Below are 20,827 nucleotides of genomic sequence, written 5' to 3'. Positions count from 1 at the left end.
AAAAACATAGCTCATTTGCTTCTGACAAGAAAGAGAAAAGTAAATTTAATAAATAAAAGAAGCACTGAAGTGAACAGAAGAGATGTGACTGCTAGCCTCAGGTGCGAGAGCCATTTTACTGAAGTTACAACACAGAGAAAGGAAGAGAAGACAGTCATGTATATTTCTATACCAACTACGAAGAGCATATAAAGTGGATAAATCAAAAACATAATTGAACATATTAAATAGCTGTATGCATTCACTTAGTCATGTCTTGAGTTTAACCTCTTCAGTTCCTTTTTTCTAAGTGACACGTCCTGGTGTTCCACAAGATAGTGTATTTTGCAGAGACACTACTCTTCAATGAATCTTTGTAAAATGTTGCACCACAAAATGCAAGGCTTGAACCATGAAAATAGAGGGATGATGCAATGAGGAAGTAAGGAACTTCCTCCATACCATATATTTATTGCACATAAGGATAGAGAGGCATTGCTTATAGGCAAACAAGCATTTCTTTTAACATCTGCTAGCATAAAAAATGAACAGCCCAGAAGAACATAGGACAGATACCACTAGGCCAGCTCACCGACAGCCAACTATTTTGGTGGTTTGTAGATGGAGGGAGTGTGCTGCACTCAAACATGCAGTTCACCCTGCAAACTGAGGGGAACATTACAACCAGGCTGGTTGACTTCTGTACGTGTTTCTTGTAAAATGCCATAAATATATAAATGCAAGTTTATTGATTTAATCCAAAAGCCTGATTTCATTAACCCAAACAGTCTTTTGAAGCCATGTATTTTCAGGTCACTGAGTGAACAGTTTGAAAATAGTAATGCAATGGTAAAGTGTTTGTGTTACCTGTCTGCAAATTTTGGAAGTGAACGCACTGCCTGTTACAGCTGGCTCCCAATTAGGAAGTGTCTTTCAGAACAATAAAAGCAAAATTAATGTTTCTTTCTTTAAGAGAAATTTATGCTCCATGTACATATGCCCTGAAGGCTACATTCAACAACCATCTACCTCAGCCATAAACGTAAATGCTTTGTTGTTCCAAGATGTTGCAGTGAAAATTAGATAAATACCATATTCCCCCTAGTAGAAGAGTGCAAGCTCTTGTTTACTTGCATGTTGTTCACATGCAAGTCTACGTTGAATAGGTTTAGGATGAACTACAGAGCAAGTCTGCAGGGGGACACTTCTACCATCTCTGCACAAATCTCAAGGCTTTCAACATTTACTATTGATCAGTCAGGCATCAATAAGACCAAACACATCACAGTCCAGTAGTGCCAAATACAAAACCTTCCTACCTACAGTGTAAGCAGGCCACAGTGAATCTAAGAGCTCACAATGATGTGAACAAAATCACGTGATTGAGCCTGCTGTTGGACCAGCAGGTCTCACCATAGCCTATGTTTGTGAGAAGTTAAGTTTAATGCAAAATAAGGGCATCTGTTTGTCACCAACATGATTGTAGTAACTGTATTCACCAGGAATGAACTCCGTGCAAATATTACATTTGTGCAGTGTTTAGGTGGCCACCTCAGAAAATCCTGCCTCATTTCACAATACTACAACATTCAACTCTGGCTAGCTCATCAAGAACGACAAAGCCAAAATAAGATTTGCTTCGCATTCAATTGTTGTACTGCCATTAACTTCGTACCATAATGCTTTTATTCAATGTAAAAAAAGCCAGTATGTACATCAATATTTACCTTAATTCGTGTTTTCTGCTCTTTTTCCCTCGTCAATGCTGCCACCTTCTGGCAGTCAGCGGTTTCACCGAGTCCCACCCTACAGCACTGGCGGGGGACACCGTAACTCCCCTGCTCGTGGGCCTTCAGGCTCACGAAGGCCCCGCTCCTGTCCCCCCGCCCCGCTGCTCCAGGGGGATTTTTATGCACACACAGAAGCGAGGATTTGCAGGACAAGTACCTACCATTGTACCACTGCTAACATTTATGAGACCAAACGGGAAAGATGCAAGAACGGCTGTGTTTATCAGTCTGGTTGGAAGCTGCCCATGCTCACATGCACCTGCCACAGCTGAGACCTTTTGGAAGTTGCTAGAAACAACACTTTTTTTTTTTTTTTTTTTTTTTTTTTTTTGCACTCTCTCCTACAACATTTACTGGGAAAAGTCCTTGGCTTGGTGCATTTTAGCCTCCATTTACAGTTTCTGTGGTATAAGATAGTTTCCCAGTCCAAATTCCTGGTTTTGTCTGAATGAAGTACTGTTGAGCCTTTTCAGGTTGGTCAGCTGTTTATCTGTTCTGTCTGCCAAGGTCAAGGCTATCTAGGGAGAGGCGACGGTACATATAGACAGAATTATTCCCTTGAAAGATATTAACTACTGAACTACAACCTTGAACTGAATTCCCCTCAGTAGGAAGGCTGCCAATTTAATATGCTCTCACGTCCTTAAAGATTCTCAACAAAACTCACTTCGTTTAATATCACAGGCATTGACCTCAGTCTGGAGATGAAAAAAAAAAAAGTAAAAAGAATCTAAGAGATCTTCAGAAATCCATCATTTAACAGAGATTTTAACCTGCTGGACATAACCTAGTGCAATGTTTGGATGGTAATTAGCATAGCAGTATTTGATTAAAAATAAAGAGAAAATAGATTTTTGATTGATATTAAAAGCATGACAACAAACTTTATAGACTGTCATAGTACCTAATGCAGACTCCCACAGACACCTGCAAGAACAGGACATGGACATGTAATAGAGGCACAAATTTCACACTTAGCAGAGAGAGAACAGACAAACAAATCATAGAAAGTGCAAGCTGATCTTACCCTAAATTGTTCCAGTGGAATACAAACCTGACCATAACTTTCTTATATCACAGTTAAGTGCCCCAGCTCTTGTCTACTGAAATAGAATCATTCATTTTCTCTCCCTTTTTCACTCGGGTCTAATGAATATTTAATGTTCCAATCTGCTTCCAGATCAGACAGATATTTTAACTGCAGTCTCTCATACCCCAGACAAGCAGACCAGTCACTAAACCAACAGTACCCGGGGTGCCCATGTGCCTCTTTGTGTTGAACGTGGCATCACTGAGTGTTGGCCTCTGAGTGAAAGAGGCCGAGAAACTTCCACTTCATGAGTGGTGGTGAGATTCAAGTAATAAAATGCCCAGACTTGTCAGGATTTGAAATTCCTAGGCACTGCCAGAAGCAAAAGTGTGACACAGACTGTATCGACAGAAATCTAGACAGTCCTGGGATTAGCTCTCATACCTATATTTTGGACTAAGGTGCCCAATTTAGCAGTAGTCAAGCTAACACATCTATGGCATGTGACAGTGCAACGTAAAGAAGGCTTTTATGTGCCATCTGCAAATCTAGGAGCAGCATAGCTCTGCCTGATGGCACTGCACCCAAGAAAGGACTGCTGAAAGGAAGGACTTACTATCTCGGGCACAGTACTGCAGTAACACTGTTGTACTATTTTCCATACCCACATTGTACATGGTGCTGTACTGCACCTGAAATCACCTCAGCCCCGTACTACCTTGGGAGGAGAGCTAACTGCATCCATCTGACAACACAAACACATCCAAAACATTCTAGTCAGAATCTAGCCCTTGTTGGATTATGGTTATGTATACACTTCTGAAAGCTCTTTATATCACAGTAAGAAAGTTCTTGCGCACACAGGATTTATTTATTTTACAATCACCATGTTCTAGATATGTAATAAGACTTTGTCCATTCCCTTTAGTTTAGTTCTTTCAATTTTGTTTCATTTTATTGTTGAGAATGTGTTCACAAGGGGCTAAGAAGTATAATGCAGTCCACTTCTTTAGGCTTGCACATGCAGCTGTAATACACAAGGATATGATAGCTTGTAACTTGTTGAACATCTGCTACTCTGATTAATTATTTTAACAATCCAAAGAATAGTGCACTCCATTGGCTTTTGAGTAACTTACAAGATCTCTGGGAAAAGATGTTACTCTTACAGCTGAATATTTAGAGCCAAAACTGCTAGGTTTTATGTCATTAAAAAAAAAAAAAAAAAAAAAAAAAAAAAAAAAAACCACGAATCTCAAAGTTTAGCAAGTTGAAAATACCAGATAGGTTTTTAATACCATATACTGAAAGTGGTTTGTGACATAGAAATCATCTTCGCTGAGTACAGCTCAATACTCCCTGATCAGTTTTACAGGAAATCTTCTGGAAAAGCCACAACTCAACATGAGTGTCCTATCAGTTGTGCCAGCTGGCTCATCATATTGAGAAATTAAAAATAAAATATCTATAGATTTTCAGGTCATTTTAAGACACAGTCTGAGCGCAAACCTCTATTTGCTGTACAACCAAAATTTCTATGACGGAGAATGAAGGTTCAGAATCAACCACTAAAAAGGTTTATAATGTAACAAATTTCCAAGATTAGTAATAATCCTTTTAGAAATTAGGAGTAACACCAAATTTAAAAAGACATTTCCACAGCAGGTTTTTTTTTTGTTGTTGTTTGTTTGTTTTAAACTATCTGCATAACAGCCAACAGCATAGTTTCACACTGGGAACTTAAATTACTGCCCAAATTCTTTATTCCACCATTTTATAACCTTTTACAAATGGCAGATACTGTTCTTGAATAAAGCCTTTCCCTTTAAATGCATTCAGATAAGTTAGCTGGAATGGTCCCAAATATAGGTATTCTGTCACTTCAGTAACAGTTACAGAAAAATAGTTCTAGACCCAAAGAAGAGAAGCAAACGTATCATCTTATGGGGCCAGTAGTATGACAAGTAGTTTAAAAAAAGAGAGACATGTACAGTATGTTCAATGAATGCCATGACATATAAAAAGCCTGATCCACAGATGTCAATGACTACTGAATTAGGTCTAAAATATGTCAAACAAAGGAAAGCCAGGAGTAGCAATTCTCATTCTTGAGAACAAGTTCTCCTTGATTTTCCTTAACAGAAATTTTTTAAAACATTATGTCAGTATTTTTGACACTTTCACTTGCATTATTCTTTGCGGATATATATACTTTTAATTGCCAAGTATAAATATAGCTAAAAAGTAACAGCAACACAGTAAAAGAAATGAGCTCCAATACTACATAAGGTTATACAAAACCATAGGAAAAAACATGTCTTTGCTTCTTTAATGGTATTTAAAATATATATTAATTATACTGGGTCCTCTAAAAATATTTTTGGAGCACTTCACATTTCTTTTGCTTCGTGTAAAAGATAATAATTTCCAAAAGATCTTTCTAAGAATTATAGTTGACTGAAATAGCTTTAGGAGATGGCTGAATAAATCTGACAGTTAGGCAGTGAACCTAAATATTGCTGCCATAGAAAATGGGTTTGGGTTTTCCAAGCCTTACTGATTTATCTTTTCACACCTACTCATATATACAAGAAAAAGGATTGTGCAGAACCAGGATTTTATACATGGAAAAAACAGTGTGGAAGTCACGAAAAATTGCAAGGGAGGAAACCTTATATGTAATCACAGATGACAAGGAGCAAAAACAGTCAAAAAAATTAGAGGCTTTAGAGTCAAAAAACAAAGACTGAAAAATTCATATTGTATCAGTGCAATGGTGATGTCAAATCCAGCAAAGAAAGCTACCAAGCTATCTCGTGTGCATAATTGCTCATTGCTGCAAAGCAGTAACAAGGCATCACCAAGAAGTTACCCTGTAAAGCCTGCTGTAATGGCAAATGCATTCATACATATGTCCTTAGGATGCATTTCCTTCCAGGGATATGTTTTGAGAGATTTCCACCACAGTATACATTGAGAACCAGACTATCTCCTCTAGGGTAACTCATATACCTGTGAACTACTGTAGTTACCTGAACTATACATGGTAAAGTCAGCACAAACTAGCTTGTTCACTTTATATTCATTCATATGATCAATTGTTTCTGTGGCCTGACCCCCTGGAATAATTTAGCTACATAAATCTGCCACATGGGCGGCAAGTAAAAACAGGGAAAAACTGAGCTGAGCAGCCCAACAGCATCTCCCTCCATCTCTGAAATGGAACTAAAACCAGCACTCCTACAGAAAGCAGCCTACAAAATACTTTTTTTTTTTTCTTCTCTTTTTCTGTGTATTCTGATCAAGAACGGTCCTGTGAAGGCTTCTTGTGCTCATGAGGGAACATTACTATCAGTGTCTGCAGCCTTTGTGATTATGAAGAAAAATCTTCCAGGTGTGCAGACAAAGGAACAACCTCTGTAGCAAGGCACCAGACGCATGGAATCAGCAATAGTGACCAGACATATCAAGTGCTCCTGTTGCCTCAAAGGAATTACTGTTTCTTGAAAATAGTAGTGCCCTCACTTCGTATAAAATATAACAGAAGAAACTCCTTCTGAAGGCCAAAATAAAGTTAAAAAAAGATATGATAAAAGATAAACACGAAAGCCGGAGAAAGAGGAAATGACTGGAAGGGGAAGAAGAAAAGAGTTGTATAAATAACATACTGAAAGTGTTTCTGGATCCGTAAATGGAATAGAACTGCCTTGCCACTAGGTGCACAAGCACCGAAAACACAGATCCTTCCAGCCCTTAAATGCCTCCTGTTGTTTCGCCTTTGCCCCTCCTCCCAACCCTTCCTTCTGTTGTGTTGGCTCTTGCTGTATCCGAGTAACAATCTCTCATCTCACTCTTCTTTCTTCAACTATTTGTTCTGTTCAAACCTTATGCTGCTCCCCAAATCGTTTGTTTCAGCCGCTTGCTAAACCTCTGGAGAAAGGAGAAGTGACAGTCCCCATTACCTGACAGCAGCCAGCTTCTGCTGAGCGTGGCTGTGACGAGGAGCAGTCCCGCGGCCACCACCACTCTGGCTCTGCAGAGGTTGCTCAGCAGCACCTGGAGCTGGCAGGCAGCCTTAGGTCGGTGTACTTTGCTCCAATAGCTGCTTTATAATTAAATCAGGAACTATCAACTTTCTGCAGCCTGATTTCTAAGCAAAGTTTACAGCAGCCACAGGTTAGATAAGGCACTCAACTAAGTGTAATTTTAGTAAGGTTATTGGATTAACCAGGATTGTATGAATAAAGAAGTATACCCAAATAAAATCTCACCCTTCAGCATGCAAGCTGATCACCTTCAGCATCACAAATAAGTCATTTGTTCCTCTTGCTTTTTGTTGTTTGGTTTGTTAGCCAGGTGCATTGTCATTCAGTTCTGGTTGGATGAAGTCTAGCAGGTAAAGCTGGCCAAGCTACAGCCTACCCAGACAGGTAGTGCATGGTTGCTCTTCTCCCCATGCCTTGTCTATCTCTCAAGCCTCCAGCTCTGCCTCTGAAAGGCTTATTCAGCACTCACCATTCTCCATTCTTCTGAATTAACAGAATTCAATTTTTAATGTTTTTGTGAAATCATAAGGTGTGGGATCCAGAGCACCTGCCACGTCACGGAAGACATTTTCTTTCCTCTGAAGTGCTTTATCCGGTCTGTATGGGCTTAGAAAGATGAAGGGAATGTCTGCACTGGTACAATTGTACAGGCTGTAGGCACATCTAAGCCCACTGTAAATTACCAACGCCACAGCAGCAGTTCAAACAGAGCAGCCTCAAGTTCCAGCACAGGCTAATTTACCCCGCTTCTCAGGTACTGCTGTAAAGGCAAGCCTTAACAATCCCAAATGACATAGCATATCTTAAATTCCTGCATGCAAAACCCTTTACAGTCTGAAAATATCTCACTGCTCACAGAGATGATAACATATTTTGCAGCACAGAAACAAGACTTCACCCTTTGGTTAAATCGTTCCCTTCCCTCATACCCCCTTTGTATAAATTGTACCAGATAGATTTAGCCTGTTTCTGAACATAGGCTGCAAATACTAATCAGACCTCCAAAGAGGCCTTCAGGATGATTGACGGGGAAGCCCTTAATAAAGGCTTTCTGTTTTTGGCATGCAAGCAGGAGAGCAAGCAAGAAAGGAAGCAGCTTGAGTTACTTGAAATGCTGAGGTGGAGGCGTTTGAGAAACTGTGAAGGGAGAGGTGTTTGATGAGCCCTGAATGGAGAGCAGCTGCAGAATTCTGATGGGCCTGCTGAAGTGGCCATGAAATAAGTGGTTGTTAAGTCCTGATTTTCCATTTTTGCCACCGGTAGAGAGGAGAGGTACAAAACAGAGTCAGCAAAATATAGGTGAGCAGAACCATCCTGATTTTCACTTGCCTGTGAAACAAGGAGACTGGAGGCCTCCCTGAGTTTTACAGGTTGCATCTGAAATTCTTGCTCTGTCAAGGTCTTAGAGACAGATCCTGTTTTCAGAGCTCTCACTGAATTCAGCGGTACATTTCTAAAGAGATGAGGAAGAGAATTTAGTCTTGCTTCCAGGTACTGCAAATAGCATAAATGCTGGTGAAAAGTCTAAGAGCATCTCATAGGAATAGCCAAGGCACTGGAAAGTCACTGAAAAAAACACCCATGAAGAAACAAAGTAATGTTTACAGCATCAGGTGTCCTGAGGAGCACGCAACAGCCAAAATCACTGCTCCAGGCCAATCCTCTTGGCCTGGAGCAGTGAGTGACATGTCATCTTGATTGAAGAATCCATAGCAAATAGAAAGGTCTTAGATCTCCCCTTAAGTTTTTGCAGTGGGAACTAAACTAACTGTTGTTATTTGATAACAATAAGTTATAGAAAAGCAAGCAGACAAAAGAGGGAGAAAGGAAGACTGTGAGGAAAGATGCAGATGCTACATTTTGCCTTTTTTGTAACAATAAAACTCTTACTCCTATGTATTCCTAAACACTATTCAAATTGAACTTAACTAGATTTCCTGATGAGAACTATAACTGTGTAGCACAAGGCCTCAAATGAGCTTTCAGAAACATTCATGGCAAAGAGTAGTTTCTGTAAGTGACATACTGGTTTCACCATAGAAAATCTGCCTAATTGCTAAATTAACTTACTACATACCAAAAAGATAGAAAGAAAATAATTGAGGTATTTCTTGCAGGGTAAGCAAAAGCTACTAATTTTATTCTACTTACTCTATTCATTCTGTGTTGAGATTTCTCACATTTCCTTTTGAGAGACCTGATCTCAACAGAGTGCTACACCACTGCATGAGTAAATTATACAATAATTTTTTTTTCCTTCTTCCTTTACTCTGTTTTTAATATGCATATTGTTATGAAAACTCATCCAGGCTCCGCACTACAAAATGGTGACAGTTTTGTCCTATGAAAACTGAAAAGATCAATGTTCTTGGCTAGTTATGGCTAGCAAATTCAAGGGTCATATTTTTAAAATATAGTTGTTGTTCAAGTTCTCCATGCAGAATAAATGAAATGAACAATTGCACATGTGCCCCTGCAAGGTGTATAAATGTTTAATACTGCAAAACTGGAGTCAATATAATTAATTTTGACACTGAGTGACCATGCGTATTTCTCACTAGCTGGACAGTTTGTTTACTTTGTGCTATACCACCAGACCCCAGTTTACTCAACCAGCCTTGGAGTGGAAAAAAGTGATGTTTAACAAGTGAAGTTTTATTCAGACTTCATTCTGCAAAAACAGATGGAATTTGATTTTCTCACAATTACTATGAGCTGAGAATAGCGAAATTGTTGCTGTGGTAGTGGAAAGGTACAACAACAAAAATAACATACAAGTCTAACAGTCTTAAAGCTGAAGCATAAGAATATGGCTTCACATATAGATTCACCACAAATGGCACATTGTAGTAATTCATAGGATGATTAGATCTAATTTTACAATGAGAATAGGCTACTGTAGCTATAATAGTGTATGTTTTTTTTCCTACTCAGGTCCATTCTAGAAGATAATCAAATATGCATGACATAGCACTCATATCCCATGGAAAAGGCATGCGACTGCTGCTACTTGTATGTAATTAGTAATCAGTCAAGTTTTACCTCAACCTTAACTCCTCATGTTACCTCAGTAATGCATTTATGAGATTTTCAAAGCTTTGTGTCCATTCTTAGAAGAACAATACGTGATGCTGTCTGACTTAGACTTCTTTTCAAGCAAAGGGGAAAAAAATCCCACAGGTATCCCTGGGTACTATGTAGTCCAATCTCAAAAATTATTCTACTCAATGTATAAGTTAATTCCCAATACAAATCCATATACACTGACCCAAGAAGCCCAGCCTCAAGCACATGGAATTTTTCTTCTGACTTCACTGGGACTTGGCGTTAAAGACAGAACAACTACTTCTTTCACCAGATTGAAAGGCTGAGGTGCAAAGGGCAAAAAAACTCATTGAAAATTCAACAGATGTATCACTTTTAGAGACAATCAAATTAGCCCAGATAACCTCGGTTTGCCCTCCGTTATGACCTAGTTTAATGAAATCTTGAGAAAAACTTCACATCAAAATGCTGTAGAAAAATACAGATTATATGCAGTGTTTTGAACTTAAGAGAGGATATTGTTCCATTTTAGAGGATTGTCTTGCAAGTACAAAAGGTGAATCTCTTATTTTGACAACTAAATTATTTGGAACTGGAAATAAAGAAACATTTGGAGATGGAAATCTTTAGCCACTATCTAAACTGCCTAAACATTATTTACTTTTTTTCAGTAGTGTACAAAGGAATCATTATGAAGAGATGAATCACAGATGGGGATGCCTTTATCACTTAAAAAATATATATATATGTTTTGACTGACAGCTCTAAATGCTAATTTCTAAAGCTAATAAGGGAAGTACATCTAACACAATTTTTATGGATACAGGTTTTCTCTTGAAATATCTGTTGTCAGCTAAGATTTGCCAAGCACCACTGATCACAATTCCAAGAAATGCAGAAATAGAGCAATATTTTAATATTTTAAAAAGTTTTTTTTTAAAAAAAAAAAATCCCAAACTCTATTAATCTAATTTGGTCTGTGTACCTGTAATTTTTTCAGCTGAAGGTTGTTTTTTCTCTTAAGAGCATTTTTTCCCTTGTTAAAACAAAACAAAAAACTCTAAAAACCTTTGTTAAAATAAAAAGGAGGAAATAATATATGTTGGAGTGTTTGTATTAGACAAATGGGTCATCTCTTATTCCCAATCCTTCTGCCAAGAGTTTGACACTATATATCATGATATACTTGCTTGAATTACTTAATATAATAAAACATATCTTAAATAATGCTTGTGTGTATATTCTTATACATAAACATACAAAGTTTTACACAGATTTTACATAAATATGAAAAAATATTTCTATTAAGTGCACTTCACAAGCCTCTAATCTGGCATATATAAAACCTATGCTCTTGCTCTTTAATACTGTTCACGGTTCATTTGTAAATATGAAAGTATCTACAACTTTGCTGTTTGGTTCAGCTCTTGATTTAGTCTGTTATATCCCCCAGACCAACTATGTGACTTGTTTGAAAAAAAGCAAATGAAGCTCATTGAGGGTGGAATTGGGAAAATCAGGATACCACCTCAAAACAACTAGAAGAGAAAAAGGAGGGGGCTATATGGAACTGCACAACAGCACAGTAACATATTAACTGTGGTTTCAAACGATATTATTTTTTTCCTGCTTTAATATTCTGTGTATTTTTAAAAGTTTACTTTAGAAAAACTCCATGGGGTTCCTGGCAGAGCCGCTCTGCCACAACAGTTTATATCAACCATCTGTGGTGTGCCAGAAGCTTCCCGAATGTTCTGCCACCTGACTCAAAATCCTGAAGCTTTTCATGTTTTTCTGCCAATTTTCATCCATACTATGTCTGTTTCCAACACTGAAAACCTAAAAAAGCAAAATATATATCTAAAAGATGCACAGGGTAGTAAATTCAGCCATAATATCGTGGCCAAAAAAAGACCAAAGATGACATCAATCTTCAAGTGTGGGCTTTAATCATCAAGGACAGTCACATATTCTGGAAATAAAGTTAAGGAACACGAAGGCTCCTGCCTCATCTGAGGACACAAAATAGACAAACTCACTTTTCCGTTTAGCACCTAATAATGTCAGGCTAGATATAAGGCTGATTTCTATTTCTGTAGGTGACTAAAGACATCATCACCATTGACAATTCTCTTCTACTGATGTTTGAGTTTCCCATCTGCAAAGCAGAAAGGATACAACTATGCTTTGACAATGCTTGGTCAGTTAACTATAAATGAAGACAACCTTCTGGAAGATACAGCAGAGCATGATCTGGAAGATCAAAGCAAGCACAAGAAAGAAAAGGATACTAAAATAATAGAACTGCTATTCTTGCCAATAACAGCAAGGTCCATAATTCAGGAAAGATTCAGGCATGTATTTATACTGTATTTAAACAGAGTACCAGCGAAACAGATCAGCAGCACATGCTCAGGTTCACAGACGGATTTCTTCTGAGAAGCAGACTCTTCTTGAAAATGAAGCCCTATTTATACCATCAAAGGTAAGTCTGATTTCAGTGGAGGGTGGCACTGAAGGGCTGAATTCTTACTGACATAGTCAGCATGTAGAAAATGAACATTGTGTGGTGTTAAGGAGCTCTGAAGAGCTGTTAATGGTGTGGAAATATCACGCTGTCTATATGGACGTGCATATGAGCTTTGCTTTTCCATTCTGACTTAAGGACCTTGAAACGCTGTGTTCCAGTAAATTAACAAAAGCTGCCTTGTTTATGAAGATCACCCTGTTTCTCTGAAAAATGTCTGCTCTCTGTGTAATCCCAAAATAAAGTCCCGAACAAGCTCAAATCCTCATGGAGTCTGTCTCTGCAATAACTGATACCCACATGCAAGGAATTATGAAGGGCTAGGACTACTATCAAAACACTATATAGGAGAGGGACAGTATAGCAGTGAGAAGCCAGTTTGCTTCTGGATCCATGAAAGTAACTCTACAATAAATTCCTCAGAGATGAGCCAGCCCCACCCTTTCAAAAGCTAAGAATAAACCTCTGAGCTATCAAACAGATTTGGTTCAGCTGTTTCTGTACAATTCCACTGAGGTTAGGCATGTGCTGAAGTATACATATCTAGATTCAGATTAATTTTTTCTGGTTAAGTTACATTTTAAAGCAGATAAAAAACACTTCTTGCTAACACAGCATTGATGCCACAAAACAGATAACTACAATATACCGATATCTTCTAAATCCATCTGACATTTGAGTGATAATATCCATCTTGCTCTTCTGAGTAGCTGCCCAGGAATCATTTAAAAAACAGAATTGGTTTATGAATGAAGATACTGTAAAATGCTGCCCACTGGCCAGTTCCCGTACAGAAAGCTTTCCTACAGCTCAAAATGACTTTATAATTGTGACCATCCCAACACCAACATTTTGAGCCTGCAATTATCTTCCAGCTGGACACCCAAGTACAGATACAGATGCTGAGATTTCTCAGAAGCCCCAGACCATGCTTTCCAGATACTGTCTAATCCTAGCAACACTGACAACATAATTAAAAAATTTTGAAAAAAGCCTATTCCCAGACCACGTTGGAATAAGCCTCCTCTTTCAAGCGTGGGCAGAAAAGTGCTGCACTACAGATTCATTTTGCCATTGTATTCCCCAAATCAATGTCCATCCCTAACCAGAATGTTGGGATCCCATAGTTTACATCATTATCTCTTGATGGCATTTGCAGAAGCTTCCCATCCTTTTCAAACAATATATTTAACTAAAACAAAAAAAATGCAGATATATATTTCAAGCAAAGCACCTATTCGTATTGGAGTTGGTTTTGGGTGGTTTGTTTGTTTGTTTGTTGTGTTGTCTATCTCAGTTAGAGGATTTTGTCAGTTTGCTTGGAATCCACCCCTTGTGTAAGCCAAGCTTTTAAAAGACCTTTAAGCTGTAAATATTCTCAGCATACACTATTATATAAGACTATACAGCTCCCAAAGCTTGTGAAAGACCTAAGTGTTCAAAAGCCAAAGTTCTTCTTGAACTTTCCTCACATCCCCTTCAAACTTTTAAAATGGGTAATGAATTTTCTGAGCTACACGCTTCAGCTGGTTTCCTTGGATCTGATGCTGATATTAAGAACACCACCAGCTGCCATTTGCTTTACCAGACTCTAGACAGTGAGTCAGAAATGTGTTGGCCTTTGCATGTACTATCCAGTTTTTGCCACTGTAGTGGTCCTAAACCTGCATTATCTCCACGCTACCAGATTAAGCATGCCTTAAAGCTTGTAGATAAACTTCCATACTTTCTACTAAGCCTTTTTTGTCTTTATTTTCTATTATCATTGTTATATTTTTCTCTGTTCTCTTGTAAAATTTACTGTGGGCTCTCAGGTTATAGCAGGAGTTTGCAAGTTGTTCTACAAAAGCCTGTGAGAAGTAGCATGTCAACAACAAAAACACTTTTCTTTGAAACCAGCGTTCACTACAAGTTCCATAACAGCCAAAAAAATCCAAAAGCTAAACATGCTCTCCTGCCATTAACAGCATACTGTTCCCTGTGACTGTACAAACACTTGAATTACCTTTCTCTCGTGCACAACTGGCTGTCTTCTGTCATAAGCAAGAAACCTGCTGCCTCCAGTAACAAGTCACTTTGTCCATGTTGAAAGTTACTACTGCTTCTTTCCTCCACAGAAAAATACCTCTCTCTCCTTGTGGTCTCCATACAACTTTCCCACAGACAACTTTTTTTTTCTTCACTCTTTTCCCCTCTAAAGAAGGGCTTAGAGAAATGTTTACATTTCTTAATTGAATTTATGCTAAACGAACCTTGGCTTCTGTTCAGCTGTAATTCAGATACAAACTAGAAGGAAGTTTGAATTTAAAGGAGACATGTTAGAAACTTACACCACTAAATGTTATTCAGTGGCATGTCAAACGCTTATCAAGATATCATTTACGACATACGTAATTGTTTCTTGTAATTTGAGTAATATGAAAAACTTCAGCAATAATGGATGTTTCATTTTGTTTCTTTTTGAAGTGCTGTCTCAAACCCTTTTTAAAGAGGATGCTATAATTAGACTTGGCTGGAAATGCCTCGATTAAACACTTTTCATTGAAAAATGCTGATTTGTCAGAACTGCAACTTTGCACAGAAATGTATGTGCTTTAATGAAATTTTCATGAGAAAGTTTCTCAAGTTAAAATGGGAGAGACGAACCATGACAACAGACAGCTCACAGAGGTAAGACCTTGCTCTGCTGTCTCCTAAGACAGCAGCCTAACCCAGAGGCTGTTTTGGTCTGGGTTCCCTAGTAACTGATACAGCCTAAGCCGCCATGGTATTTGATAATAACCTGGTGGTTTAACTTCCCTTCCATCATCTTACCCACTTCCTCCACAGCCATCTTCTTACTTCCTTACTGTAGAAGCTTTGCCGCTTTGGCCTTATCAGATTGTCCTGGCTGTCACTACATTCTCCTTGGCTATGCCTGCTCATGCTAATCTAAACGTTCAGTGTTTCTGGATCCAGGATGTTTCATTCTACCAGGTCACCCTCCACACTGCACCTAAAATAGAAGAGCTTATCAAGTTGATTGCTTGCTTTACCTGGTACGTGAGAACCAGCGCAAACTGATGTTGTCATGTCACTGAATGGAATCAAAGGCAACCTCCCCCTAAAGTCCTACACAATTCAAGAGTTCAGAGACATCCTTAAAACTTAATCTGTAATGAGAAATACAGTAAATCATTCAGTCAGTTAATTAAGACTGAAAACTACTGTGACCTTTTCAATCTCCTTATGAAATTCATAAAGAATCGCTTTCCAGAATGAGTAGGATTGCATGATATAACGTAATAGACTGAAGCCAAAACTAACAAGATCTTTGAAGGTCTTGAATAGTCTGCTTCCAGTGAAGTCTAGAGTCTCCTAGACTTGTTACCTGGCACATGAGCTGTATTATCAGTTCTCATGAACAGATTGTAAAATTTGCAATTTCCTAGGAAAAATTTTGTGCTGCAATCTACCCTGATTTTTTTCTGTTGTCAGGCTGCTCACTTCTCATGCCAGCTGCTCCACCCACCTGTTCCCCTGTGTATAACTTAATAATCTACATTTGATATAAACTAGAGCAGACTGAGGAAGTGTAAACTTTCAGTGTAGGATGATAGCACAGGGCGACTCTGGGGGTGTAGAATGTCTGGCAGTATACATACAGCAAGTACAAGATTTCGATCAGCAGTAATGAATAGATCAGTTCAGAGATAATGCTCATTAAGTTGGTTGGTGTTAAGGGGGTTGATTTCACAAGGTTCTGTTCATCTTTTAGCCATTCTAGCATCTTTACATAAATTAAATACTTTTTCCTATTTTATCTTCTTGCATTTTTCAGAACTCACACCAAGGATTATGGATACAAGCAGGAATTATAGCTTTTATATTTGGGGGACAGACACACTTATCTTCAAGCCTTTGATTTTAACCTATTCCCACATCACGTTAGAGCTTTCCAAAGTCTTGTGTTGAAGGGATGGTGGAGATTTCTTAGCATTTTAGAAGCTTTAGGTTTCAATGTAACAGTATGAATTCTTTGTCTGGGAAAAAATAGTGACTTAATGTTATAGAAAAGTGCAGTCTTTCTGCCTTCAAGCATCAGTTGCTGAAAAGTCATGTGCCTGAGGTAACAGCCAGGCTGACCAGACTCCCCTCCACAGACAACAGAAGGAAGAAAACTTGCAAATTGTGATTCATTCCATCTTTTATAGCAGGGCAAAAAACACATTTGGAGTTGCTTATTTCTATTGACTAATGAGGCAATCTAGATGAGGAGGTTGGAGTAGATGTGTAACTTTGGGGTGTCACAGAAAGCTCACCCTAAAGATTTTCTTGTACATGCCACTACATACATGTACAAATATTTGTATAACAACATTACATAAGAAAAGCCAACATACTTTCATATCACCATTATAAACAAACAAATCTTTAAAGATAAATTGTAAGTACACTAATTTTCAAGATTATCTTGGAATAATTTATTAATTGAGAAAGTTTTCATAGTTCTTTCAATCTGGTGGCAATTTTTTCCCCTTTGGAACCAGGAAATACAGCAGTAATTAGTTTTCTTATTTTAGCGTAGCTTGGTTTTGATTTTACATTCATTTAATTGCCTTTTTAAGCATTGGTAAGGGTTTTAAATATTGAACAAAGGTAGTTTAGCTAAGTAGACAACTTGCTTCTTTGTTTAACTGTATATTACCAGTATACAGCCACAGACCTCACCTTATTTAGTCAAGCAGTCCCACAGCCTTTGCTAGATTACTTAAGTAATATGAGCTGAAGTTGTCTGAACGACTCAGAACTAGATGGCTAACTCATCATTGAAATCTATGGGGAATCAGAAGCTTAAGTCTGGAGAACTAAACAGCCTTCATGGACTTGTGCCTTAGAGTGCCAATCCTTCTCCTTTTCTGATTTCAGTGTGAGCCAAGGAAGCTGAGCATCTCACATCTCTGCCTGGATGTTGAGCTCACGTAAAGTTGGCGGTAGCTCTAAGGACCAATAGTTGGGAACACAGCTATACAGAGAGGTGCAGAATCCAATTGGTCTACAACAACGGAAGCAGGAAATGCATCTTGGGGACAAGAAAAAAAGATCTCAGATGATACCATCTAGACTACTTTGGAAGCAAGATATAAAGAGCAGATTAGCAGAAGCTCACTGTGGCACTGCACAGTTAGAATTCACAAGTTTTACAAATTAGAGCCTAGAGCAAAACAGGGAGAAAATTGCTTTAAACCTATGCACCACAGGCTTAAGTGCAATAGCCCAGACAGAGGTAAATTCACACCACTGTGAGAACAAGAAACTAAGGTTACCAACAATTCAGAGAAAAGAGATAGGATGTCCTTATCCCTTTTGAAAGCAATGACAGACTTCTAGTTCCTCTCACTTAGGATCTGGACTGATCTGTTAGCATGGTAGGTTACCTGTGTCTTGTTTATTGCTTCACTATGCAGGAATATCTTAATCTGATTTTCCTAATCATTATGGATTCACAGTGTGTATTCATGCCCTTCTTCCTAATGTTCTGTTGAGTGTTTTTCGTAGGGAATCCACCCCTCAGTGATACTAAAGTACAGCACTTATTTCTAAAAGCAGACTACCACTGTTACCAGTTTTCCTCTAAATATCCAATTTTGTATTTTAGACATTGTTACACAAGGTGGCAGACAGGAGCTCACTTTACTGTAACAAACCCAGAATAATTTTTATTTCTGCAACTGGGGCAAGATGCAGTCCTGAAATCCCAAAACTTTAATCACACACAAACACACCAGCAGTGTATTCTAGCTCACTTGGAAAGACAATGCATGTTGGATGCTTCCAAAAGCCTCCACCTGCCCTATATAGCCATACTTAAACACGTTTTGGCACAGATACATTTTATGTATTACAGTTCTAACATACCAACAGCTGTTCTGTGTGGGCCTGATAAATACTCATTACATGTGTGACATACTTTGTTAAATTATTACAGTGTTATGCTTAGGAAAGAACAAATCCTGCCAGCATTTATGTACGTGCTTGACTTCACCAGCCTGACTCCTCCTGGCATCAAGTATAATGTTCATAAGATCATGGCCTAAGATATCATATGCAGTAACTTGGAATAGAAATGCCTTCAGAAAAAATAACACTTCCCTAGCTGAAAGCTACTGAGATTTCATTGTGATTATCGTCAGCAGCCTAGTGAATAAACATGAGACATTCGGGAATTGACTCTGGTCAGGCATCAACGAGAAGAACAGCATGAAACAAAAAGGGGGGTAGAAACGAGGCAGAAGTGCAGAAGCCGGTTCTTTATAGCTTCCGAATGCTGTAATTTATTTTGAAAGGTCTGATTATTCTTACTGAAAAGTCAGACAGGCCTACAAAAGAGTGAAACACTCTTGCTGGGACAGAATTTCGCACTGAACAGATTTTGGAAGCAAAGCTCTGGAATCATGGTAGCTTTGCATCTGAATTCTGCACCTGGTTACTAGAGAAAAGTTTAATGTATCTAACAGCCCTTAGCCACGGATCTGCTTTTCCTTTCCCTTATTGTTAGGGTGGTGGAAGAGAGGCTGAAATAGGATACGTGTGATTAACAAAAAATCTCATGCTGCTCCATGCTTGATATGACCTAGATTTGAAAAAAAAAAGCAAGTCTACTAATGTGAATTATCTGGCATCCCAATGACTCTATGGAAGTTGTCTCATTGACTGACTTGGAAATGTATCTAGCTAATACTATGATTTCTCAAGAAGCAAAGCTTATCAGACTCTATCTTGTTAAGTCACCCTTCCATTTTCCATCAAATCCTGATTTCCATAAGCGATCCGTTACTAAATCCCTATGCTAAGTGAGAGGACCTTGGAAGGTAACCCATGAGTTTTACATGAAACAATCTCACATTACTGAGATAACTTTAAATGGTGAGCCACAGACAAACTGAAACAGTGACTTCTTCTATTTCTGATGAAATTCCATAAGCTTTTGCTTCTGTTAAAAAAGACTCCCAACTGTCACATTCCTTGTACATGCTTCTAGCATTAACTTTGTTAGTATTTTCTTACATTCAAGATTTCCTATATCTAAACTGCAGAGTCTGGAAGCCCTTCCCAGCCCATTGGTCTAGCTGCAGGCTCTGTCTGCATCCTGACCCCATTTCAAGACAGGTTTTTACAAATGTTCCTGGCTCCCTCCACGCTTTTCCCCACACCTTGCTTCCCATGGGAAGAAAACCAGACACGAAGGGCTGAAGAGGGCTGCAGTACGCTCTTGCCAAGTTTTCAGCTAGGACAATTAGATCTCTGGGTGTATCCCAGTGCTTTGACAGTCATTCATTCTGTGTTTAGAATAGTACAGTCACTATCCCTAGCATGAAAGGAGAAGGTGCTGGAAGCGATCAGAGCCAAGATCACTCCTTTGACGAGGAACAGACCCAAGGTATAGGAATTTCATTCTGGAAGAGCTCTGAAAAACAGAATCTTTGAAAGATGGATTGTAAGCAAAGTAATTAATGTCACTAGGACTTCCACCAGTCCTGAGGACATTATTCCTCATTGTTAATTTCTATATTAGCCACATTGGACTTGTATTCTAATTTCCAATTGTATGAAGGTGGGATGAAAGAAGGACTAAAATAACACAAAAACATTCCAACAGTTATCTGGCAGGGCAGCATGCAAGGGCTAAAAGTACCACAGGGAACACTTAGCCATGGTCCTGGCTCTGAAGGGACTTGTAAAGGTAAAATTGAATCAACAATAAAGCTCATCAGTTTTAGATCAGAAACGACATGTTTTATATAGTGTGTTGAAGGAGGAGGAATAAAGCGTACAATAATTGACCACTGGTTGTGGAACTGTTGAAGCACTTTCTGGTTCTTTTTTTTTTCCCTTGCCTTCTTATTTCTTCATTGCCATTCAAAGGGGCTTCTAAAAACTACACCACTGTTAGAGCTTTTAACTTCTTGCTGAGATTTGTGGCTAGCAAGGCTATTGCATTCTTCTATTCTTCTCTGGCAGCGAAGAATGAAGAAAGATTGGAGGTTTCTTTCTGAGACATTACAGGAAAAGACAGAAGGAATTGCTGTACTACATAAAGCAGCAAAAGAGACTGCAGATCCTCTTCAAACGCTATTCTGAGACAAGCAAAGGCAGTAAGATCACTGAATAAATGATCTTGAAAACTGTTAGGAGAGACAATCATAGAGAGAATATTAAAGTTCTTAAAGTGTTGATAGATTATGGCATTACTGCAAGGAGAGGATCTGGTTTGGAAGGAGATACTCACACTCAGCTATCAAAAGAGTGAATATTATTATCAAACCAGCTGCTGAACATAGCAAATGGAAGGCTGCTTCATCTGACCTTTCTGTCTGTACAAAGAAAAAAAGCACAGTATACTAGGCTTGAGAGACCTGAAAGACAGAAT

The 20,827-nt window shown here is 38.5% G+C and overlaps 1 protein-coding gene across 1 annotated transcript in view; it reads right to left on the bottom strand.

Moving 5' to 3' along the window:
• The window catches only part of LOC118165936, an 81,844-nt gene extending 74,745 nt beyond the window's left edge, over nt 1-7,099 (bottom strand). Inside the window, exon 1 of the mRNA XM_035324356.1 lies at nt 6,762-7,099. The gene's annotated coding sequence lies outside the window, so the exon portion shown is untranslated. The remainder of the gene's footprint in view (nt 1-6,761) is intronic.
• Between the last annotated feature and the right edge of the window lie 13,728 nt (nt 7,100-20,827).

Source organism: Oxyura jamaicensis, chromosome 4, assembly GCF_011077185.1.
Source record: "Oxyura jamaicensis isolate SHBP4307 breed ruddy duck chromosome 4, BPBGC_Ojam_1.0, whole genome shotgun sequence".
Lineage (NCBI taxonomy): Eukaryota > Metazoa > Chordata > Aves > Anseriformes > Anatidae > Oxyura > Oxyura jamaicensis.
The sequence above is the reverse complement of the archived record's forward strand: the minus strand, read 5'-3'. Positions and strand labels throughout refer to the sequence as shown.